We start from the raw sequence: 17,693 nt of genomic DNA on the forward strand, positions 1-17,693 counted from the left end.
GCGCACGCGGCGGTCCCCGTGGGATCCGCACCTCCCCCTGGAGGTGCACCCTTCTCCTCCCCCCTCCTCAGTTGGGGGGGGGTCTCCTACGCTCTCGTGCACCCCGCCCTCGGCCGCTGCGCCCGGGCCGCGCGGCCGCTCCCTGGGAGGCGAGGGGCGGGGCCGGGAGGGCCGGGGCCGGGGCCGGGAGGGGGCGGGGCAGACGCGGGCCGGTGGAGCGCCAGGCGGGGCCACGTGGCCGCCGGGCGGCCTGGGCGGAGAGTGGGGCCGGCCCGGCTCCGCCCGCCTGCCTCCGTCGCTGCGTTCGCTTCCGGGTCAAGGTGCGCCAGCCGGTGAGATGGGAACTCCTCGTCCTCCCCGCGTCCGCGCCAGTTGCCCGTTCTCACCCGTGTCCACAGTCAGGGCCCCGGCGGGAGCAGTAGGCCCCTCGCCGGCGTGTGTGCCTCACGTCTGCTCCCTCGTCGGATTCGTCTTCCAAACAGCTGCCACGTTGCTGTTGTCCAAAGTGACCTGTGTCCCTGCTCCCAGTGAAGCATCTTCGGTGACGCCTCCATTCTGTCATGTCACCGGGCATTTCTCAAGAGCCTGCTCCATGCTTAGCACTCTGATAAGCGCTGAGGCCACAAAGAAAGGCAAAAGACAGGTTGTGCCTTTTTTTAATTGTCTTTTTAAATGTTTTTTAAAAATTCATTTATTTTCAGTTTTCAACATTTGCTTCCACAAGATTTAAGTTCCAAATTTTCACCCCGTCTCGCCCCTCCCCCACACCCAAGATGGCATGCATTCTGAGTACCCCTTCCCCTAGTCTGCCCTCCCTTCTATCTCCCCCCCTTCTCTTATCCCCTTCCCCTTTGATTTTCCTGTAGGGCAGGTTAGATTTCTGTACCCCATTTCCTGTCTTTCTTATTTCCCAGTTGCATGTGAAAACATTTTTTTTAAAACATAAGTTTTTAAAACTCTGAGTTCCAAATTTTCTCCCTTCCTCCCTCCCCACCCACCTTCATTGAAAAGGCAAGCAACTCAATGTAGGTTATACATGTGCAGTTACGCAAAACACTTCCATACTAGCCATGTTGTGAAAAACTAACTCTTATTTCCCTTCATCCTGTCCCACCCCCCCCATTTATTCTATTCTTTCTTTTGACCCTGTCCCTCCTCAGAAGTGTTTGCTTCTGATTACCCCCTCTCCTAATCTGCCCTCCCCTCTATCATCCCCTTGCTCTCTTGTCCTCTTCTCCCCCTATTTTCCTGTAGGGTAACACAGATTTCCATACCCAATTGAGTGTGTATGTTATTCCCTCCTTCAGCCAAATCCTATGAGAATAAGATTCACTGATTCCCTCTCACCTTCCCCTTTTGCCCCTCCACTGTAAGAGTTTTTTCTTTTCTGTTTTTTTTTGTGAGATAATTTACCCCGTTCTACCTCTCCCTTTTTCCTTCTCTCAGTATAATCCTCTCTCACCCCTTAATTTTATTCTTCAGATATGACCCCTTCATCTTCAACTCACCCTGTGCCCTCTAACTATCTATATCTATATCTATATATCTATCTATATATATATATATATAATTTTTTTCCCTCCAACTACCCTAATACTGACAAAGGTCTCATGAGTTACAAATATCATCTTCCCATGCAGGAATATAAACAGTTCAACCTTAATAAGTCCCTTATGATTTCTCTTTCCTGTTTACCTCTTCATGTTTCTCTTGAGTCTTGTATTTGAAAGTCAAATTTTCTATTCAGCTCTGGTCTTTTCATCAAGGATGCTTGAAAGTCCCCTATTTCACTGAATTTCCATTTTTTCCCTTGAAGGATTATATTCAGTTTTGCTGGGTAGGTGATTCTTGGTTGTAATCCTATCTCCTTTGCCCTCCAGAATATCATATTCTAAGCCCTGTGGTCCCTTAATGTAGAAGCTGCTAGATCTTGTGTTATCCTGATTGTGTTTCCACAATACTTGAATTTGTTTCTTTCTGACTGCTTGCAATATTTTCTCCTTGACCTGGGAATTCTGGAATTTGGCTACAATATTCCTAGGAGTTTTCCTTCGGGGATCTCTTTCAGTAGGTGATCAGTGGATTCTTTCAATTTCTATTTTGTCCTCTGGTTCTAAAATATCAGGACAGTTTTCCTTGATAATTTCTTGAAAGATGATGTCTAGGCTCTTTTTTTGATCATGGCTTTCAGATAGTCCAACAATTTTTAAATTCTCTCTCCTGGGTCTATTTTCCAGGTCTGTTGTTTTTCCCGTGAGATATTTCGCATTGTTTTCCATTTTTTCATTCTTTTGGATTTGTTTTACGGTGTCTTGATTTCTCATAAAGTCACTAGCTTCCAATTGCTCTATTCTAATTTTTAAGGAAGTATTTTCTTCAGTAAGCTTTTGGACTTCCTTTTCCATTTGGCCAGTTTTGCTTTTTAGGGCATTCTTCTCCTCATTGGCTTTTTGGACCTCTTTTGCCATTTGGGATAGTCTATTTTTTAAGGTGTTGTTTTCTTCAGTATTTTTTTGGGTCTCCTTTAGCAAGCTGTTGACTTGTTTTTCATGACTTTCTTGCATCACTCTCATTTCTCTTCCCAGTTTTTTCTCTGCTTCTCTTACTTGCTTCTCAAAATCCTTTTTGAGCTCTTCCAAGGCCAGTTGACTGATTCATATTTTTCTTGGAGGCTTTGAATATAGGAGTTTTGACTTTGTTGTCTTCTTCTGGTTGTAGGTTTTGATCTTCTTTGTTACCAAAAAAAAATTCCATGGTTTGACACTTTTGGGGATATTTGCTCATGATCTCAGCCAATTACTTCAGTTATAAACTTTTTATTAAGGTAGGGGTCTATTTCCATTGTGGAGAATGTACTATCCCAAGCTTCAGGGGTTTGTGCAGCTGTTTTCAGAGATACTTCTAGGGACCTGTAAGTTTTCAGTTCTTCCAAGGTGGTACGTTCAAGGGCCAGGTGTTAACTCCTTTCCTGGCCTGTGCTCTGGTCTTTGAGTGACCACAAGCACTCTTTTCTGTCTTGGAACTGTGAGGAGGATTTCCTCTCCACAGTCACTACAAGCTCCACCACGCCAGCACTCCTCCTAGCCCTAGGACCGTCACTCAGAACTGTGATTCAAGCACAGGCATAGCAAGAGATTCCTGCCATCCCCTTGTGATCAGCCACTCGATTCCCCCTCAGTCTGTGGCCCGAAAGCTCAGAAGGCAGCCGCCGCCCCGGGCCAAGCTTGGGAAGTAGGGCTGAGACCTAGCTTCTCTCTCTCACCATGGCAAAAACAGACTTTTCCCACCGACCTCCTAAGTTGTCTTTGGCGTTCGTGGGTTGAGAAGTCTGGAAACCACCACAGCTGCCCGACATTCAGTCCTCTAAGGCCTGCTCCGGGTTCGTTGTGGCCTGGGTGCCCACGCTGCACTGCTTTCCTCTCCCAGTCCGGGGCGATATACCTTTTGGATCAATCATCCAGGTTGTCTTGGGCTGGAAATGTGTTTCCCTCTGTCTTTTTGTGGTTTCTGCCGCTTTAGAATTTGTTTAGAATCATTTTTTAGAGGTATTTGGAGGGGTTTGGGGGAGAGCTCAAGCAAGTCACTGCTTTCACTCTGCCATCTTGGCTGTGCCCCGACAGGCTCCGTTTCTAAGGAGTGCAGAGTTTAAAGGACACAAAAACAACTCTGTACAACAAGCTACAGAGAGGCAGTAATGGCCAGAGGGAAGGCCTTAGGAAAGGCCTCCTGTCGAAGGTGGGATTTTAGTTGAAACCTGAAGGAAGCCGGGAGACAAAGATGAAGAAGGAGTGAATTCCAGGCTTGGGGGACAGCCAGGGAAATGCCCAGAGCTGAGACATGGAGGGTCTGGGACAGCCAAGAAACCAGTATCACTGAGCCAAAGAATGACATGGTGAGGAGTGACCTAGTTTTGGAGAGGTTCCAAGAAATTAGGGTTAGTGTGGAAGAAAAATTTTGAGTCCTTGGAATAGATAGCTGAAGATGCACAAGGCACTCACTGACCAGTTCTGATTTGATTTTTTTTTTTACTTGATTTTTCATTTTCAGTTCCAAATCCTCTCCCTCCCTCCCCCCCCCCACCCATTGAGAAGACATGTAATAAGATACCCATTACACATAGTTTTGCATTACTCCTAGATTTTGGGGGGGAGGAACAAAAAAAAATAAAAAAGGGGAAGAATCTGCTTCAGTCTGCACTTGGGGTTCATAAGTTCTCTCTCTCTGGAGGTGGAGAGCATTTTTCATCACGAATCCTTTGGGATTGGCTTGGATCATTGTCTTGCTTAGAATAGGGGAGGTTTTTCGCAGTTGATCATCATCCAATATTGCCGTTACTGAGCACAGTGTTCTGGTTCTGCTCATTTCACTTTCCATCAGGTCAGATGGGCCTTTCTAGGTTTTTCTGCAGTTTTGATTTTAAAAAGAAATCTGCAGAAAAGGAAACACAGGTTGACTCTTAAGATTACTGGGAAGCTTCTCTACAACCTCTGAATGAGCTGAGACTCCAAGGAACACTAGACCGGTGCTCATGGGAGGTTTGTTTCCAGCTATCTTGAGTCAAATTGGAGAGAGGACTTTTGATGGGACTGGGATAACTGACCCCAGAGAGAAAACAGAGCAGCTTCTGTTTTCTCTGCCAAGGGCACTGACCTTTGCACTGGAAATAGAAATGCCTTTGATGAATAAAGGTCAACTGGCCTGCCTAGATGAACTCTATCTGAATCTCGGAGAAAGCCCTGGAGGTGCTAAAAAACTGAAGAAGGGCAAATAAACAGGGGAGAAGAGAATCTGCGGGGGCAGGCCAGGGAACTTGACTTTGATTCCTGGGATCTGATCGTTGTGGAGATTGTGGCATCGTCCTATCTCTGGAGAGCTGGGGTTCGGGAGCTAACAAAGTTGTTCATGGTTTCCCATGGTCAGCACTGTGCTAACATTTTTTTCTCAGTGACTTGGATAAAGGTATCAATGGTCTGCTCATCCAATTTGCAGATGATACCAAACTGGAAGAGAGAGCCAACCCACTGGGAGGTAGAGTCAGGATCCAAGAGGGTTTTGTTAGGCTAGAGCATTTAGGGTTAGGGTTAGAAGTTTAGAGTTAGGCTAGAGCATTGAGCTAAATCTAATGAGATGAAATGCAATCAAAGTCGAGAAAAATGCTAAGTCTTACACTTGGGTTCAGAAAACAATCAACCTCCCAAGTATAAGCTGGGTAGGCAGCTGTTGTTTTAAATGGGGTTCAAGGGGGCAGCTAGGTGGTGCAGTGTATAGAGCACCGGCCCTGAAGTCAGGAGGACCTGAGTTCAAATCCGGCCTCAGACCAAGCATTTGACACTTACTAGCTGTGTGACCCTGGGCAAGTCACTTAACCCCAATTGCCTTAAAAATGAAAAAAAAAGTAAAAAAAAAAAATAAATGGGGTTCAAAGGGCTTGAGTGGACATCAAACTCAATTATGGGGCAGCCAGAAAAGCGACTCTGATTTTAGGCTTCTAGAAAAGTTTTCTGGAATAAGGAGGCATAGTGTCACTTTCCTCTGAGTTCCTCAGTTTAAAGTGGAGAGTGCCCAAAGGAGGATGAAGGGTCTGGAATCTCAAGTCATGTGAGAATTAGTGGACACCACTTAAGTTTAGTTTGGAGGAGGAAAGACTCAGAGGGCCAGGAGAGCTCTCTATAAAAGAACAATCAAGTGAGAAGGATTGGGTGGGGCTGTGTTGTGGGACAGATTGTAGGATGGTGATTGCAAAGAGGCTAATGTGCACTGTACCCAAGTGTGTGACTGGGTAGAATCTGATGGGGAGGCCTTTTCACATATGGGTTGGCCTAGGTGACCTTCCAGAATCTGTAGAGCCCAAACCCATGGGAGTCCTAGTTTGGAGGTGGGGGGCGGGATGAGAAGAGGGGACCTCTTCCCATGAAAGTAAGAGACGTGCGAATTTGCTTGTGGTGCTACTCTCTTGCGTTTTGGCCTCATCTTCTAGCAACCCATTGATAAGGATCTTTTCTGCTTAGTAACAGTACCAAAACACTTGACCTTGGACTTAATTTCATGCTCCTCACGATAACCCTGAGAGGTGGGTAGGTGAGGGTTATTAACCCTATGTTAAAGCAGGGTCAAGAGAAGGCAAGAGCACCAAATCACTTTCCTAATGCCAAGGTCCCATCGTGTTACTCTTTCCTTAAAATGATTGTCTTCCTAATGACCTCGAGGAAAACTCCCAACTCCTTAGCTTAGCATTCAGGGCCCCTCGGCTCCTCTGTTGGGATACTCATGGGGTGAGATCTGGGCCCAGAGTTTGGGTTAGAGCCCTTCTCTGACTTCTCCTGCTTCCTCAGATATCCCTAGAGGCCTCTGTTCTCCTTGGCCTCCAACATGTCAATGCTTTGGCCCACTTATTTCTCTATGTGTCACCTTTCAAATGAGATTATTTTTGTCAAAAGCTCTTTGCCCAGTACCTGGAACCTAGTAGGCATGACTTCAATGTCCTTTCCTTCACCCCTTCCCTCTTTGTAAACTCCTTTAGGGCAGCAACTGGGTTTTCCATTTTGATCTCCCTTCACACTGAGTCCAAGGTCTCCGGAGTAGCAGGAGTCCAGACTCTAGGCCAGGTGACCTGACCCTAATTCAGAGAGGGTGACATGGGATGCCCTGCTTCTCTCCTCGTTCCCAGAACAAGCTAGACAGAGCTCCCTTTGCTGCTCTCCTCCTGGAGTTGGGGTCAACTTCACTGTCATGTCTTTGGTGAGATAATTGACTGGCTTCCAGGCAACCCTTCTTGGCTTTCCCAAGATGCTCAGTACCTGGAGCTGGACAGTCCAGGAAAATGCCCCAAAGAAGCCACACTCTTGCTTCCAGCACCCCGAGTGGGGGCAGGTGAACGTGAGACTCTTCTTTCACCCTAAGTAGCCCCAGTGTGTGATTGTATTTGGGAAGGCACCTTCTACCATTGGGTTGTAATGCTTTGCTGGCTGTGACAAGGAGTCTAATTTAGAGTGCCCAGGAGAGAGAACCATTGGGTCGGTAATGTTGGGTCTTTACAATTCACAGTTGGTTTTTCTAGGTAAATCTCTGAGACTTCTGTTTCTAGGCTCGCCTTTAAAACTGCTAGTTCTAGGGTCTCCTTTCTTTAAATTGTGGTAGGAGAATGCCATTGAACTTTGCTCAGAGTTGCACAGTGAATAGAAAGGTTTGCATCCAGCCTCAGTCACTTACTAGCTGTTTGACCCTGAGCAAGTCACTTCACCTCTTTGCCTGCCTCAGTTTCCTCATTTGTAAAATGGGGATAATAATAGCCCCTACCTCCCAGAGTTGTTGTGAGGATCCAATGAGGTAACGTGTGTATCTTTTTGCAAACCTTAAAGTGCTGTAGAAATGTCTACTGTTATAAACCCACATAAATCATCTGCATTTCTGTGTATTACCAACAAAGCTCAACAACCAGAGATAGATAGAGAAATTGCATTTAAAGTTACTGTAGATACTATAAAATATTTGGGAGTCTGCCTGCCAAGAGAAACCCAGGAACTGTAGGAACACAATTACGAAACACTTTTCACACAAATAAAGTCAGATCCAAATAATCGGAAAAACATCAGTTGCTCATGGGTAGGCCAAGATAATATAATAAAAATGACAATTCTACCTAAATTCATTTACTTATTCAGTGCCGTACCAATCAAACTACCAAAAATTATTTTATAGAGTTAGAAAAAATGATAACAAGATTCATCTGGAAGAACGAAAGGTCCAGAATATCAAGGGAACTAATGAAAAGAAATACAAGGGAAGGTAGCCCAGCCATACCAGATCTTAAATTGTGTTACAAAGCAGCATCATCAAAAGTGGCTAAGAAACAGAGTGGTGGATCAGTGGAATAGGTTAGGTATGCAAGACACAGTAGTCAATGACTATAGTAATCTACTGTTTGATAAACCCAAAGACCCCAGCTTGTGGGACAAGAACTCACTATTTAACAGAAACTGCTGGGAAAACTGGAAAAGAGTATGGCAGAAACTAGGCATAGACCAACATCTTACCAAATAAAATCAATACCTATACCAAAATAAAGTCTAAACGGGTACACCATTTAGATATAAAGGCAGATACTATAAGTAAAGTAGGAGAACAAGAAATAGTTTACCTCTCATTCTTATATTCTTATCTCATTCTTATTCTCTTATGAAGAATGGAAGAATTTGTGACCAAACAAGAGATAGAGTACATTATGAAAAGCCAAATGGATAATTTTGATTACATTAAATTGAAGTTTTCGCATAAACAAAGTCAATGCAACCAAGGTTAGAAGGGAAGCAGAAAGCTGGGAAACAATTTTTACAGTCAGTGTCTTTGATAAAGGCCTCTTTTCTAAAATATAGAGAGAACTGAGTCAAATTTGTAAGAATACAAGTCATTCCCCAGTTGATAAATGGTCAAAGGATACGAACAGGCAGTTTTCAGATGAAGAAATTAAAGCTATCTCTAGTCATATGAAAAAATTCTCTAAATCACTATTGATTAGAGAAATGCAAATCAAAACAACTCTGAGGTACCACATCACACCTATCAGATTGGCCAACATGACAAAACAGGAAAATGATATAAATGTTGGAGAAGACGTGGGAAAATTGGAACACTAATGCATTGTTGGTGGAGTTGTGAAATGATCCAACCATTCTGGAGAGCAATTTGGAACTATGCCCAAAGGGCTATAAAACTGTGCATACCCTTTGACTCAGCAATAGCACTTCTAGGGCTGTATCCCAAAGACATCATAAAAATGGGAAGAGGACCCACGTGTACAAAAATATTTATAGCAGCTCTTTTTGTGGTGGCCAAGAATTGGAAATTGAGGGGATGTCCATCCATTGGAGAATGGCTGAAAAAGTTGTGGTATATGAATGTGATAGCAGGCAGACTTCAGAAAAACCTGGAAAGACTTGTATGGACTGATGCTGAGTGAAGTGAGCAGAACCAGAAGAACATTGTACACAGTAACAGCCACGTTGTGCGATGACTAACGTTGATAGACCTAGCCCTTCTCAGCAATGCAAGGATCTGAAACATCTCCAGAGGCCCCATGATGGAAAATGCTGTCCACATCCATGGAAAGAACTATGGAGTTTGAATGCAGATTGAAGCATACTATTTGCTGTCTTTTTTTGTTTTGTTTTATTTCTTCTTTCTCGTGGTTCCTCTTATTGGTTCTAATTCTTCTTTACAACATGACTAATGTGAAAATATGTTTAACAAGAATGTACATGTAGAGCCTATGGTGGGGAGGGAGGGGGAGAAAATTTAGAACTCAAAAGCTTATGGAAGTGAATGTTGAAAACTATAAATTAAATAAGTAAATAAGTAAAAAAGTAAGAAATGTCTTCTGTTATTATTGTTTTTGTTGTTAGTCACCTTTTCCCTAAAATCAGTAATTCAGAGTCGTAGGCAGGTTGCTCAACTTTTCAACTTTGTATTATTGTGTTTAAGGCTCAAATGCTTGTCACCCTGATCTCTTTGGATTCTTGATTCAGTTCTCAATCTTCTTGTCTCTCCTCCTTAGGTGAACGAGTCCCAAGTCTGGAAGCCCAAGATAAATAATCTCGCTTCCAGATTAGTGCACACTAAACCTCAGAATTCCTCTTTCTCTACCTTCCCCACCCCCTGATCTCTCCCATCAGTACTCCTTGGCCATAGAGAAGCTGAGGCCTAAGCTTGGCTAAAGGATAAGCCAAGTTATTTTGGTTCTAAGGACCTAAGAGGTTGGACTAGGCTAGGTCAGGCCCAGAGAAGGCTAGTGTGTTCGGCCAACAAGAGTCCAAGTGAAACCCCACAGCCAACCAAGAGCCCAGGGTTGTTGGGAAATGTGGAGGACGAACTCCTACAGTAGAAGGGGCAAAAATGGGCACAGTGCTATATGTATTGTAGCACCCATAGCATCTAGGAAGACTTTATAGCCAGCACCTACTGTGGATGGCCCGGTATGAGAGGATCTGTCATTGCTTTCTGGGCCAAAAACTCCCGATGTTGTCCCCCTTCTGAGCTGAGGGGTTTCACATACCATCTACTCAGTGAGAAGGGACAACCAGGCTTCATCACTGGATTTATTTGTATATAGCCAGGGGCAGGGTTGTCCTTCATGTCGAAGGGTCTTGAGTTTTGGGAGATCAGAGCTAAGCAGAATCTGGTTCTGCTGCAGATGATAGTTTTTGTTTAAAAAAAATTATTAAACTTTCATCTCCCAGCTTTGGGTAGGAAGTATATTCTTAACCAGTCAAGATAGAGGCTGCTTCAAAAGATAAAAGAGAACTTTGATAACTTGACACTAAAAAGGCTCTGCACAGACAACATCAATGCACCAAGGATAAGAAGGGAAGTGGTGGAATGGGGGAAAAAAATTTGCATTAAATTTCTCTCATAAGGGTTCTGTAGCCAAGATATAAAAACAAGTACTACATCTAGATAGGACTGATAGCCAGTCCTTAATAGATAAGTGATCAAAGGATAGTGATCAAACAGTTCTCAAAGGAAGAACAGAAATCTTCACAACCATAAGAAAGAATGCCCCAAATCATGAATAAGAAGAGAAATGCAGATCAAAACCACTCTGAGGTTCTACCTGACATCCTGAAAATTGGCCAAGGTGACCAAAAAATAGCAATAGCCAATGCTGGAGGGGTTGTGAAAGGATAGGTACACTGATGGCATTGTTGGTAGAGCTGTAAAATGGTACAAGCATTTTGGAAAGCAACTTGGAATTATTATTATTGTTATTATTTTGCGAGGCAGTTGGGGTTAAGTGACTCGCCCAGAGTCACACAGCTAGTAAGTATCAAGTGTCTGAGGCCAGATTTGAACTCAGGTCCTCCTGATTCCAGGGCCGTGCTCTATCCACTGTACCACCTAGCTGCCTCCAGCAGCTTGGAATTATGCAAATCAAAGTGCCTAAAATGTCCATCCCCTTTGACTCAAGAGACTCCATTACTGGGCTCATTCCCCTAGGAAGCTATTGATAAGAAGAAAGTCCCCAATTACACCAGAATAGTTATAGCAGCACTTTTTGTGATAGCAAAGAATTGGAACAAAGTAGATGCCAATTGATTGGGTTAAACAAATACATGATGTCACAGAATATTACTGTGTTGTAAGAAATGTGAATGGGGAATACAGAGAAGCATGCACTAATGCAGAGGAAAGTTGGCAGAGGCAAGAAAACAATACATACAGTAACTACAACGATGTCAGTGGAAAGAACTACACACCAAAAAAACCCAAAGTGAATGTAAGAAAATGATAAAGATCAAGAATGACTTAAATGAACCTCCTCCTTCATGAAGAGAGGAGTTCCACAGGTGTTAGACATCACACATATTGCCATACTTTTCTAATATATTCATCATTCATGCTGGTTTTTTTCCCCTCTCTTAAAAAATATTGTTGTTACATGGGATGGCCCTTTGGGATGGGCAAGAATACTTCGGATAACTATGGTGATGTAGCAATAAAACCTTGTTTAAAAATTTATTTAGGTGGCGCAGTGGATAGAGCACTGGTTCTGGAGTCAGGAGGACCTGAGTTCAGATCTGGCCTCAGATACTTAACACTTCCTAGCTATGTGACCCATGTCACTTAACCCTGATTGCCTCACACAAACAAAATCATATTGAACCCATTTTCTTTTCTTTCTCCACCATGGATAGATCCACTCTCTTTTTTTTTTTTCGAAGTACCTCTTAAAATGAACACAGTAGTACTAACATTGCCCAGGTTGTTGGTGCCTTTCCCTCTCATCCTATACAATTTTAAAATGTTTAATTGATATGCTTGGGGGAAGAGAAAGCATATTTAACCTTACCCTCTCAATAACTCTTCCTCTGATAAATGAAACAATTCAGTACAATCCAATCAAGCAAGATAACTTCATATACCAGTCATGTCTAAGAATGTTTGTCTCATTCAGCACCTACAGTCTTATTATTAGTGATTAGAAGCATTTTTTACATGACTGTAAATAACTTGCCTCTCTTTTTCTAATGACAACATAATCATCTTCTTTGACCATTTATCTATTGGGGAGTGGCTCATATTCTTGTATATTTGTGTTAATTCCCTATATAGCTTGGCTAGTGGACCTTTAAGAAATTTCCAGATAAGATTTTCTCTACTCATTCTAACTGCATTTGTTTTGTTTTTGTAAAAAAAAATTTAATGTCATGTAAGTAAAATTGTCCATTTTGTCTTTTATGATCACTTCTCAGCCTTTGGTCAAGGAGTATTCCACTGCCTGTAGTTATGAAAGGTATCCTCACTTCTCTTCCCTAGTGCTTAGCACATAGTGGGTGACTGATTAATGTTTGCTGACTCGACTTTAATTTATGATATGATTTTTGCTATCTTATCATTTAGTCCATCTTGACATATGGTGTGCAATGCTGTTCTAAATCAAATTTCTACCAGACTTCTTTCCAGTTTTCCCCACAGAGTTTGTCAAACAGGAGTTCTTTCAGCAGTAATTGACATCCTTGGGTTTATCAAACCCTAGGCTACTACTACCATGTTCAGTTGCATCTGGGTCTTAAAATACCTAAGCTCTTCCACTGCTCAGCTTCCCTCCCTGTTTTTTAGCCAGTACCAAATCATTTTGATGAACACAACTTTGGGAGTATAGTTTGAGATGTGGTGCTGGTAGACTCCCTTTCTTCCTACTCTTTAGAACAACTGTCTAACAAGCTGTAAAGTGGGGCCATTAACCTGCCTGACTTTAGACTAAAGCCTAGCTACCTTCCTGTGTCTCCCAGAGCCTGGAAGTGGTAGCATTCTTCCAGGCAAATGGATTCCTTGCCCATGACTCAGAGTGCGCTCTCTACATCTCCTCTCATTACCATTGGCATGTACTGAAACTCAGCTGGAATGGCAAAACTCTGACCACCCCTCAGTTCCTCAGACAGGCAGTTGCCAAGCAGCTGGGCCTGAAGCCAATGCTAGGAAGCGGGCATTTCATTTCCCCCTAGTGCTTTTGGAGCAATGATGGAGACAAGAAAGGTAAGCTTTGCGCAGCCCTGGGTCTTTTTGGAAGCTCACAGAAAACATCCCAAGTACAATGCTGTGAAGGGGAAGGAGACCCTGATGGTGGGGGGAAGGCTAGCTAGCCTGCCCTTAGAATATAGAAGCGCATTTAGGGTTCTGAAGCGGCTGGCTGAACTTTGAAAGAAAGGACCGTCTATTGTGTTTCCTTTGAAAGATTTTTACAGTTGTACTTGTATTCATTTATCAAGTACATAGTTCCACTTGCTCCCGTGGCTCTGACTGAGGGCTGCCTGGCAGCTTTTGCCAGTCTGAGGCTCATTGGGTCTTTCTTTGGAGATTGATCTGTTCTTACATCTTCAGGTTGGGCTTAGGAACAGTGGTTGGTTCTGAATAGGCGTCCCAATGACTGACCCTGAAGAGGGTGAACGTCCTCCTCAGATGAGTGTTCCTGCCCTTTTGCGATTAACCACGTCTGGGGAAGACATTTATCAATACTTGGGAAGTATACCTTACGGCTGACCCCATTCTCCCAGATGAAGAACTGGATGCTTCTCATTGGAGTCTTTTGGAGCATCACTGAACGTAATTTGCTCCCATATTCTGCTCGCTCTGGTTTGGGGATACCTTGATTTCTCTATGGTCCTTCATACTTGACTTGAAGGCTTTGTTTATAATGCTACCAGCGCTAGAGAATTGTTGGGTATAAATTTCTTTCTCCTGTCTGTTTGCCTTGTCCCTGTGCCCACAATAACAGCTTCTAGTAGAATGGAAACTCTGAGAGCAGAAACTGCTTCAAGTTTTGTCTGTGTCCCCAGGACCTAGCATATAATAGATACTTAATAAGCGCTGACTCTCTGTTCCTCTCTGATTTTTTTCTGGGTTCAAGTGCATCAGTTGGTTCTTCCCCACTGTGATATGGTGTCAGTTCTATCAAAGCCCCTTCGAACCTAGATGTCATTGCCAAGGATGTTTTCAAAGTCACAGGTACTTCACCATGGCTTCCATTGCAGTTTACTTTGTTCTTGAAAGGCCTGTGGCCTTGAGTATGTGCTGCATGCTCCTGTGGGTCTGGGGCTGGGGCAGCTGGACCTGTCCTCTTGACAGCTTTCCAGTATCTGTATCTGCATCTCTTTGGTTTTATTCCTTTGCCAAAGAGATTTCTGACAGGTGGTTTCCATTATAAACGTGACACCTGCATTTGGGGAGTTGTCATCATAGCTCTAATTGGCTTGTTCTTTCTTTCTTTCTTTCTTTCCTTCTTTCTTTCTTTCTTTCTGAACTGGAGGATCCCTCTAATTCTGAATCATCAGCCAAAAGCTTGAGTTCCCATCATCCATACCATGACTTCCGTTAATAACCAGTGAAAACTGTTTATGATATCCCCCTAGGATCCTAAGAATACAATTTCATTGGACTCGTTTTTTGTTAGTAGTGGGCTGTACCTCTTAAGCTTGCCTAGAGGTCATCCTTCACTATGTTAATTAGCCATTAAAGAGTGTGCACTGAGTTGTGGTTGGTTCCTCTTTGAGGTGGGAGCCATACAGCATTCTTGAAGGCTGTAGTACCCCCACTGGACACCAGAGGACACTTCGTCTTCAAAGGCTTAGACCTGCTCCCTCTCAGAGCTTCCGCTGAGTGGTGTTGGCCAGGTTCAGCATTTGAACTAAGGTTAGGGTTAGGAACGTGATGGCACTATTTCCCCGAGTCCCATCCCTGGATCTGGAATTCCCTCTCTCCAGCGTGGGGAAGGAAATTTTGGCTGTGTTGTTTCCTCTCCCCTGAGCCTTGTGGATGGAAAATTATCCCCAATTAATGAAGTTGGGAATTTTGGATAAGGAGGAGGTCATGATGGCATCTGGGCCTCTGTGTGCTCCAGTAGCTTTGATGGAGCAGAGACTTTTTTTCCTGTCCTTCTCTAGGGCTGCTTAGCCCCTCAGGAATTCCCATGTGCCTGAAGTGATTTCTAACTAGCTGAGAACTTTGCTTTTTTTCTCTTCTGGCCCACATCTAGTCCTGTGCCAGATTAATGGTGGAATGATTGGCCAGGATATCTCTTGTGACTGTTTGGTTTCCACATCTCCTTTGGGTGCTTCAGGGTCCTATAACTACCTTTGGGTCTGTCCTTTCCACTAGATTTTCTTTAGTACTTAGATGCTGATATAATTTGGAGAAACCAACTGTTTGGGGTCCTTACCTTTCATGGCATTTCAATGTCTTGTCTAGGACAGAAGATAAAATTGAGCAGTTCAAGAAAGCAGTTGAGTACTACTCAGTTGCCCCCCAAGCACACAGGTTACTAGTGAGCCCATAGCCCTTACTAGCTAGGGCTCTACCTGACCCTGTTCGTTTGCTTCTAGTGAGCATGTGAAGGGAGAGATGGGATGTAGGCCGACATGGAGTTCCCCCAACTTCCAAATGATGGGGGTATGCTTAGATAGGTCCCAGGGCCATTTTCTTTGAATTGGTTTCTTAACCACAGAAAGTGCCTTCCAGTAAATATACCTGTGTGGAATGTGCCTCAGAGTGTTAGTTTTGTGCCAGATATATGGGGATAGGTTCTCTAAATGACAAAGTCTTTTCTCTCCAGCTAGCATTTGAGTCCCATCCCCTTCCACGAGAACAAATAGGAACTGCCTCTGCTGGAAGTAGTGGCCTTTGGAGTGCTTAAGTGGACTTTCTAATGGGACTTTACATTTGGTCATTTTGTTTTCATTTGTTTTGTCCTCCAGTTTCTTTCCCATCAAGGTGCAGTTCAGCTCTCCTTTTCTCCCCTCATCACCTGGGGAACCTATGATGAAATACAGCCTTTTCTCCAATTGGTCTATCTCCTATGATTCCTCAGTGACCACTTTTCAGAGTCCTCTGACCTCTGAGGCCTCCCTGCCTTCAGGGTCTGGCAGTAGTACCAGTTCAAAGTAAGTGGGTCTTAGTGGGGGGAGGAGGAGGAGGAGGAGGAGGAGGGGTGTGTGTGTGTGTGTGTGTGTGTGTGTGTGTGTGTGTGTGTGTGTGTTCTGAGGTCCTTGCCCTGGCTTGGGGAGAGAGAGATGTTCTCTTGGGGAGGAAAAGAAATGTTCTTGCAGAATGAAGGATGTTCTCTTGGAGAAAGGCGCGTTCTCTCTTTTCTTGCTGATGACCCAAGGGAGGGTATGAATGTTGGGGGCAAAAGGTTGCTCCAAGTGGCTGCTCAGGAAGGCAGCCCCAGATGTGACATCATTATTTCTGTGCTCAGTAAGCTGGCAGCTGGGCCAGGGCACTCAAGACTCAAGGCTGAGGCTCAGCTCAGCTCTCTTGGGGCAAATACAGACTGGCAGGAGGGTGACTCCATGTCTTACAAGTTTTCCAGGGTACCTTTTGGTCTGGATCAATTAAACCCAGTGGTGAAAGGCAGTGGTGGCATGGCCACTTTTCCCACCAATTCTGTCTTGTGTCCTGGAGCTGATCCGCTATCCAAAAAACAAGAAGAGGTCTTCTCCCTAACCATTCTCTCTTTTTTTTTCCCAGCCAAAGACAAGGTTTATTAGAACATCCGTTATATTGGCCAGACTCTTAAGGAATCTGAACATTAGTGAGCTATTGGCTAGATTTTAAGAATCTGAGCCCCTAACCTTTCTTTAAAAATTGTCAAATCATTGAGCCACTGGAGCATAAGATAGGCTAGACGGATGCCAGTGATGACAAGGGGCTCCACTAGGGACTCAGATGCCAGCCTGGGCACAGCCCATCTCTGCTGTCCAAGGCAGCGAGGAACCACACTGATAGCACTAGTCCGCCCTTGCCAACAGTAGCCCCAGAGGCCTTGTAAGTTGTTGAATACTGACAAAGGAAGTGATATCCCCTTGTATCTACCATGTCTTCACCAAGGTGAGAGTGTAGACCACTCAGGTCATGCGCTTTTCCTCTCCTAATGGCCCATCACTCCACTTTCCAAGCCTGAGAGTCTGTTGCCCACCCCCACCCCCCAAATTTTAGGCAAGCCTAGTAGTAGGGAGCTACTTTGGAGGTTGCCCATTATTTCATCTTTCAGAGTCAGAAGGGCCTTAAGGCTTAGGGAATGTACAACGTTCTCTTGATTCTGCTCACTTCACTCAGCATCAGACTATACAAGTCTTTCCAGGTTTTTCTGAAGTCAGCCTGTTCATCATTTCTTATAGCACAATAGTGTTCCATTACATTCATATACCACAACTTGCTCAACCATTCTCCAATGGATGGGCATCCTCTCAATTTCCAATTCTTTGCCACCACAAAAAGAGCTGCTATGAATATTTTTGTACATGTGGGTCCTTTTCCCATTTGTATGATCTCTTTGGGATACAGCCCTAGAAGTGCTATTGCTGGGTCAAAGGGTATGCACATTTTGACAACCCTTTGGGCATAGCTCCAAATTGCTCTCTAAAATGGTTGAATCATTTCACAACTCCACCAACAAGGCATTAGTGTTCCAATTTTCCCACATCTTCTCCAACATTTATCATTTTCCTGTTTTGTCATCTTGGCCAATCTGATGGGTGTGATGTGGTACCTCAGAGTTGTTTTGATTTGCATTTCTCTAATCAATAGCAATTTAGAGCATTTTTTCATATGACTATAGATGGCTTTAATTTCTTCATCTGAGAGAGTTCTGACCACCCTGGGCAGTAGGCTTAATGGAGCCATCGTGCAAATTCTCTTAACTGTCT

General features: G+C 43.9%; 1 long non-coding RNA gene across 1 annotated transcript in view; it reads left to right on the forward strand.

Annotated features, from left to right (window-relative positions):
- The first annotated feature begins 401 nt into the window (after positions 1-401).
- LOC114054103 overlaps positions 402-17,693 on the forward strand; it is an 18,840-nt gene continuing 1,548 nt past the window's right edge. Inside the window, exon 1 of the long non-coding RNA XR_003570435.1 lies at positions 402-643. This is a non-coding gene — a long non-coding RNA (uncharacterized LOC114054103). The remainder of the gene's footprint in view (positions 644-17,693) is intronic.

The sequence above is a fragment of the Vombatus ursinus genome, unplaced genomic scaffold (genome assembly GCF_900497805.2).
Source record: "Vombatus ursinus unplaced genomic scaffold, bare-nosed wombat genome assembly UNPS02004241.1, whole genome shotgun sequence".
Taxonomy (NCBI): Eukaryota; Metazoa; Chordata; class Mammalia; order Diprotodontia; family Vombatidae; genus Vombatus; species Vombatus ursinus.